Below are 8,767 nucleotides of genomic sequence, written 5' to 3' on the forward strand. Positions count from 1 at the left end.
TGGAACGTGTTCAGATTTTTCTTTGAGAGAGAATTATACTTGTTCTGACGCTCGCTGAGCTTTTCTCTAACACACATGAGGAGTTCACAACCAGATCAATGACAAAACAGCGTTATTTACAAATATACAGTTCATTTTACAGTAGATGTGCATGTGTGATGTTCTGTTATGAGTTCACTACACACTACAGAACATGCTGCTCTTACTCAGAGTTTTAGTCTTGTTTCTAGTGTAAATATCTAAACATTTTTAAGTCAAGAAGCATTTTCTAGACAAGCAAAAATATAGTCTTGTTAGAAATAATGAGTCAAAATTGAGTTTTTACTTAAAACAAGCTAAATAATCTTAATTCAAAGCAAAAACTAGAATATTTTGCCTTAAAACAAAAGATTTGATTGTCAACAAGCACACCGGCCAAACCAAAAAACAACATAGTTCATCTAGGAGACACTAAATGTACCCGCAATTCCAGAATCATCCATATGCAAACATTAGATGTTATTTAATGGCATTGATTTAAATACTGCCTCAATGCAGTCACACTGTGTGTATCAACACAATCCATGTTCATCCAATTGTTCTGGAATCAGTGTGTTAACTTCAGTGTTAGCTCTCTTAGACATTTATTACTGTGACGACAGCGCTTAGTATGTTTATAATCCAGAATACAACTGTAAAATACAGCGCTACCCTTACTAAAAAACTGTGGTTTTTAATAGTGCAATTGTAGTAATCACAGGTTTTTCTCCATTTATCTACTACTCTAAATGAACCATGTTTTTATAGTGAAATTGTAGTAAGCATGTTTATTTCTGTATTGACCTATGGTAACCCCAAATCAACCATGTTTTTTAACACCAACAATAGTTTGAGATTGTTATTTGTAATAAAATTTGAGGTACTAATGAGGTACTTCAATGTCAATGCACCAACAAAACAGTTCCTACAATTTTACTATCAAAAAAACATGGTTAATTAGGGCTTACCATAGGTAAATGAGGAAAAAACATGGTTAATTAGGGCTTACCATAGGTAAATGAGGAAAAAACATGGTTAATTAGGGCTTACCATAGGTAAATGAGGAAAAAACATGGTTAATTAGGGGTTACCATAGGTAAATGAGGAAAAAACATGGTGAATTAGGGGTTACTATAGGTAAATGAGGAAAAAACATGGTTAATTAGGGGTTACCATAGGTAAATGTGGAAAAAACATGGTTAATTAGGGGTTACCATAGGTAAATGTGGAAAAAACATGGTTAATTAGGGGTTACCATAGGTAAATGTGGAAAAAAAACATGTTTAATTAGGGGTTACCATTGGTAAATGTGGAAAAAACATGGTTAATTAGGGGTTACCATAGGTAAATGTGGAAAAAAACATGGCTAATTAGGGGTTACCATTGGTAAATGTGGGAAAAAAACATGTTTAATTAGGGGTTACCATTGGTAAATGTGGAAAAAACATGGTTAATTAGGGGTTACCATAGGTAAATGTGGAAAAAAACATGTTTAATTAGGGGTTACCATAGGTAAATGTGGAAAAAACATGTTTAATTAGGGGTTACCATAGGTAAATGTGAAAAAACATGTTTACCACAAATTTATTCTCAAAAAGATGGGTAATTTTTTTTAATGGTGCTCTTCAGACTGCCCTTAAAGAAGTGTTTCTGTAGTCTTTAATGAATCTGAAAAATGTGTGTGAACACTGCTTGATTCTGTCCTTCTGTACAGTCCATCATAATCATCATCTTCATCCTCAGGCCAGCAGTCCGAGTGTGGTCAGCAGGAGCATCTGCAGTGTGAGGAGCGGCCGGCGGGTGGCGCTGTTGCAGAGCTCAGTGTCACAGCAGTGGATGGAGACTCCGGGCAACTCCTGCTGCTGACAGTGGCGAGAGGTGGCACAGCCCGCCGTCAGGACTATACCCAGAGCCGCTGCGCACACACACACACAGGGTGAGAGAGAGAGAGTGAGAAACATCAGTCACAGAACACACACACACACACACACACACAGAACCTTCAGTCACAGAACACACACAGATATACAGACACAAACACAAGCAAATGCACACACACACACACACACACACAGACCGACACACAGAACTGTCAGTCAGACTGCTCCTCAGTGTGTCACTCTCTCAAGGCCAAGCGCCTGATAATTAAACTCATTAATGAGGGCTCAGGGACGTGTGTGTGTGTGTGTGTGTGTGTGTGTGTGTGTGTGTGTCACCCTCATCATCAGGACATGTGCACATCAGACGTCCTTTTTTCATAAATATAATCTGACTTTGATTTACGCTGTGTGTGTGTGTGTGTGTGTGTGTGTGTGTGTGTGTGTGTGTGTGTGTGTGTGGCACCAAATGTCCCCACAAGGATACCATGGTGTGTGAAAATGTATGAGTGTGCAAGCGCATAAGTGTGCACACACTCACACTCATCAGTAGTTCTCATCTGTCCTCTTCATCTTCAGCAAAACTGAAGGTGTAAGCCACACATCTCTGCCTCAACACTCCACATACACACACACACACACACACACACACATTATATGTCCTTCAGGCCGCTCAGAGGATTACAGATACACAGGATATGAATGTGTGTGTGTGCTGCTGTCCTCTGTGGTGTGTTCAGCAGACAGTAAATGTGTTACGCTTGACTGAACAACACACACTTCCAGAGGGATTAAAGACACACAGGTCCAGATCAAACACAGACACACTCTGAAGACTGGTGTGTGTGTGTGTGTGTGCGTGTGTGTTGATCCGCTGACGGCTGTGATCATCAGCATCTCTCTGTTCTCCTGCGCAGTGTCAGCGTTCACTCTTAGACTGACACACACACACACACACACACACACGTCAGCGCACTTCACTATTGACCAGCGCTGCGTCTGCTTTTGCCTAATGTTTGCCTAACTGGCACATCTCAACACACACACACACACACACACACACACACACACACACATGCATGCATTGCAAAAACTTTGCAAACACTTTCTTGAAGGGGTGTTCATAAGACTGGGTTATGGGGAATGGGTTATCTGCACAGAAGTGTTGTTCAGCCGCTGAAATCTCCTGGTGAAGGATTGATGTGGCTATTTTCAGCTTCATAAGGTGCTTTCATACTCTCCATAATGTAGATTTAATTTAGTTTACCAACAGAACATCAGTAAATAGCGCTATTCCACCTAGCCTGCATTACTGAGCTGAAGATAGTTTAATATTCACATTGGGTCATTTCTGAACACTGACAGCCTGTGACGCGCTCGCTATATTGTTCAGCGCTACTCTGAATATTCACTGTAAAACAGCATGTCAGTATGGGTCAGTAATAAGTGTAATTCCTGCACGCCGCCGGTCAAACACTAACCATACAGTCACTGTAGGACAAAGCATGTGAGAGAGTGAGAGCAGCGATGATTGCATGATGAAATATTCCCCATCATGACGAGTTCTGACTGATCACTACACCACTGAAGCGTGCTCGATATATACAGCTTCACTGGGAATTGGACTATTCTAAAGTTCTGTAGAGGTTTCTAACTGGAGAATGACATGATCTAGTGGGTTGCCTGCTGTCATCTTTACAGTGCGCACTCGTGATTTCAGGAGGCGTGGCTTTAGACGGCAGGGGAGGGGCTGTGTTTTCAAAGATAACAGATAGCATTTAGGGCAGATCCCCTACTGCACCTGTCAGAGGTATTGTGTAGACAGGTAAACATGCTGTTTTAACTCAGAAATAAAAATGTGCAATTATTGTGAGTGTGCTTCAGAAACCGCCTGTAAATGACACACTCTCCTCTCCGTATGCACTAGACACTTTCTTATCCACTCGATATTCTTAGTGTGCTTCACACAGGTGAGTGGGCTTCACAAACCACCTGTAGGACACACCTTTCCTCTCTGTATGCACCAGACACCTTGATGTAACTCAGACTTCTTGAAATCATCGTGTAAACCCCTCTATACCATACATTCTTGAGAAGCTCCAGTGAATCATGCTTTGTTATTTCAGGCTGATCACTGCGTGCGTGCGTGCATGCGTGTATGTGTGTGTGTGTGTGTGTGTGTGTGTGTGTCATGCAGATGTCAGTTATATTTATGTGAGGTTGTTTCCTGTTGAACGGCTAAAGAATAGTAGAAGCTTAAGTGTGTGTAATCTGTGCATATGTGGGTCAGTGTAGAATCATCCACAGAAATACTCTGATCTGACCCTGGGATTGAAAACGGGCTCCTGATAAGAAACGCTGGAGATTTCCCCCAGTTGGTGAATGTGTGTGTTTGTGCTGAAGTGTGTGTGTGAATGTGACTCACTGCTCTCCGTCTTGATGCAGAAGCGATGCTTGAAGCCCTTGTGTGAGTGTGTACACGTGATGACCTCTGGGTTTGTGCAGCCCACGTCCACATACTTCTGCCCGTGGAAGACGTTACAGCCGTAACACTGCAGCCCGCCGACTGACAAGAGAAACGGCAGGATTAGAGCCACTGTTGGAGAAACATCTTAATAAACAACAGAGCACAAACACAGAAACCCACAGCACAAATATTACACACAAATACAAACACGAGATCACAGAACTACATACTAGGGCACGTACCATGATGCTGGATTAGCTGGTTAGCCAAGTAAAGTTCTGTTTACTTTTAGTATTGTCAAGATATCATTGTATGCTTACTTGTCAACTCATCTACTCTCTAGTCAACAGGTAAACTAATCTACACTCCATTCAGGATGTCAACTCATCTACTCACTACTCAACAGGTCAACTCATCTACTCACTACTCAACAGGTCAACTCATCTACTCACTACTCAACATGTCAACTCATCTACTCACTAGTCAACAGGTCAACTCATCTACTCACTGGTCAACAGGTCAACTTGACTACTCACTAGTCAACAGGTCAACTCATCTACTCACTACTCAACATGTCAACTCATCTACTCACTAGTCAACAGGTCAACTCATCTACTCACTGGTCAACAGGTCAACTTGACTACTCACTAGTCAACAGGTCAACTCATCTACTCACTGGTCAACAGGTCAACTTGACTACTCACTAGTCAACAGGTCAACTCATCTACTCACTGGTCAACAGGTCAACTTGACTACTCACTAGTCAACAGGTCAACTCATCTACTCACTAGTCAACAGGTCAACTCATCTACTCACTGGTCAACAGGTCAACTCATCTACTCACTAGTCAACAGGTCAACTCATCTACTCACTAGTCAACAGGTCAACTCATCTACTCACTAGTCAACAGGTCAGCTCATCTACTCTCTAGTCAACAGGTCAACTCATCTACTCACTAGTCAACAGGTCAACTCATCTACTCACTAGTCAACAGGTCAACTCATCTACTCACTGGTCAACAGGTCAACTTGACTACTCACTAGTCAACAGGTCAACTCATCTACTCACTGGTCAACAGGTCAACTCATCTACTCACTAGTCAACAGGTCAACTCATCTACTCACTAGTCAACAGGTCAACTCATCTACTCACTAGTCAACAGGTCAACTCATCTACTCACTAGTCAACAGGTCAACTCATCTACTCACTAGTCAACAGGTCAGCTCATCTACTCTCTAGTCAACAGGTCAAGTCATCTACTCACTAGTCAACAGGTCAACTCATCTACTCACTGGTCAACAGGTCAACTTGACTACTCACTAGTCAACAGGTCAACTCATCTACTCACTGGTCAACAGGTCAACTCATCTACTCACTAGTCAACAGGTCAACTCGACTACTCACTAGTCAACAGGTCAACTCGTCTACTCACTAGTCAACAGGTCAACTCATCTACTCACTAGTCAACAGGTCAACTCATCCACTCACTAGTCAACAGGTCAACTCATCCACTCACTAGTCAACAGGTCAACTCATCCACTCACTAGTCAACAGGTCAACTCATCTAATCACTGGTCAACAGGTCAACTTGACTACTCACTAGTCAACAGGTCAACTCATCTACTCACTGGTCAACAGGTCAACTCATCTACTCACTAGTCAACAGGTCAACTCATCCACTCACTGGTCAACAGGTCAACTTGACTACTCACTAGTCAACAGGTCAACTCATCTACTCACTGGTCAACAGGTCAACTTGACTACTCACTAGTCAACAGGTCAACTCATCTACTCACTAGTCAACAGGTCAACTCATCTACTCACTAGTCAACAGGTCAACTCATCTACTCACTAGTCAACAGGTCAACTCATCTACTCACTAGTCAACAGGTCAGCTCATCTACTCTCTAGTCAACAGGTCAACTCATCTACTCACTAGTCAACAGGTCAACTCATCTACTCACTGGTCAACAGGTCAACTTGACTACTCACTAGTCAACAGGTCAACTCATCTACTCACTGGTCAACAGGTCAACTCATCTACTCACTAGTCAACAGGTCAACTCGACTACTCACTAGTCAACAGGTCAACTCGTCTACTCACTAGTCAACAGGTCAACTCATCTACTCACTAGTCAACAGGTCAACTCATCCACTCACTAGTCAACAGGTCAACTCATCCACTCACTAGTCAACAGGTCAACTCATCCACTCACTAGTCAACAGGTCAACTCATCTAATCACTGGTCAACAGGTCAACTTGACTACTCACTAGTCAACAGGTCAACTCATCTACTCACTGGTCAACAGGTCAACTCGACTACTCACTAGTCAACAGGTCAACTCGACTACTCACTAGTCAACAGGTCAACTCGACTACTCACTAGTCAACAGGTCAACTCGTCTACTCACTAGTCAACAGGTCAACTCATCCACTCACTAGTCAACAGGTCAACTCATCCACTCACTAGTCAACAGGTCAACTCATCTACTCACTAGTCAACAGGTCAACTCATCCACTCACTAGTCAACAGGTCAACTCATCCACTCACTAGTCAACAGGTCAACTCATCCACTCACTAGTCAACAGGTCAACTCATCTAATCACTGGTCAACAGGTCAACTTGACTACTCACTAGTCAACAGGTCAACTCATCTACTCACTGGTCAACAGGTCAACTCGACTACTCACTAGTCAACAGGTCAACTCGACTACTCACTAGTCAACAGGTCAACTCGACTACTCACTAGTCAACAGGTCAACTCGTCTACTCACTAGTCAACAGGTCAACTCAACTACTCACTAGTCAACAGGTCAACTCAACTACTCACTAATCAACAGGTAAACTCAACTCCTCACTAGTCAACAGGTCAACTCATCTACTCACTAGTCAACAGGTCAACTCATCTACTCACTAGTCAACCGGTCAACTCATCTACTCACTAGTCAACAGGTCAGCTCATCTACTCTCTAGTCAACAGGTCAACTCAACTCCTCACTAGTCAACAGGTCAACTCATCTACTCACTAGTCAACAGGTCAACTCATCTACTCACTAGTCAACAGGTCAACTCATCTACTCACTAGTCAACAGGTCAACTCATCTACTCACTAGTCAACAGGTCAACTCATCTACTCACTAGTCAACAGGTCAACTCAACTCCTCACTAGTCAACAGGTCAAATCATCTACTCACTAGTCAACAGGTCAACTCATCTACTCACTAGTCAACAGGTCAACTGATCTACTCACTAGTCAACAGGTCAACTGATCTACTCACTAGTCAACAGGTCAACTCATCTACTCACTAGTCAACAGGTCAACTCATCTACTCACTAGTCAACAGGTCAACTCATCTACTCACTAGTCAACAGGTCAACTCATCTACTCACTGGTCAACAGGTCAACTCATCTACTCACTAGTCAACAGGTCAACTCATCTACTCACTGGTCAACAGGTCAACTCAACTCCTCACTAGTCAACAGGTCAAATCATCTACTCACTAGTCAACAGGTCAACTCATCTACTCACTAGTCAACAGGTCAACTCATCTACTCACTAGTCAACAGGTCAACTCATCTACTCACTGGTCAACAGGTCAGCTCATCTACTCACTAGTCAACAGGTCAACTCGACTACTCACTAGTCAACAGGTCAACTCGTCTACTCACTAGTCAACAGGTCAACTCGTCTACTCACTAGTCAACTGGTCAACTCAACTACTCACTAGTCAACAGGTCAACTCAACTACTCACTAGTCAACAGGTAAACTCAACTCCTCACTAGTCAACAGGTCAACTCATCTACTCACTAGTCAACAGGTCAACTCATCTACTCACTAGTCAACAGGTCAACTCATCTACTCACTAGTCAACAGGTCAACTCATCTACTCACTAGTCAACAGGTCAGCTCATCTACTCTCTAGTCAACAGGTCAACTCATCTACTCTCTAGTCAACAGGTCAACTCATCTACTCACTAGTCAACAGGTCAACTCATCCACTCACTAGTCAACAGGTCAACTCATCCACTCACTAGTCAACAGGTCAGCTCATCTACTCACTAGTCAACAGGTCAACTCATCCACTCACTAGTCAACAGGTCAACTCATCCACTCACTAGTCAACAGGTCAGCTCATCTACTCACTAGTCAGCTCATATACTCAGTAGTCAACGAGTGAAGTCATTTACTCAGTAGTGAACATGTAATGCTCTGGGCAGCAGTGTTCAGTGCAGCAGTGTGCTCCTCTTCTCTGTAAGTACTCTTACTCGAGTGTTTTTCATGGGTTGTTTCCTCATATCAGTGATGTTTGTGGAGCAGGAGAGCGTCCCGCGGGTCAGCATCAGAGAGATTGTGGATGAATGGACACTGAGCGCTGCTCCACACGCTAAATAGCCACAGCA

The sequence above is a fragment of the Danio aesculapii genome, chromosome 5 (assembly GCF_903798145.1).
Source record: "Danio aesculapii chromosome 5, fDanAes4.1, whole genome shotgun sequence".
Lineage (NCBI taxonomy): Eukaryota > Metazoa > Chordata > Actinopteri > Cypriniformes > Danionidae > Danio > Danio aesculapii.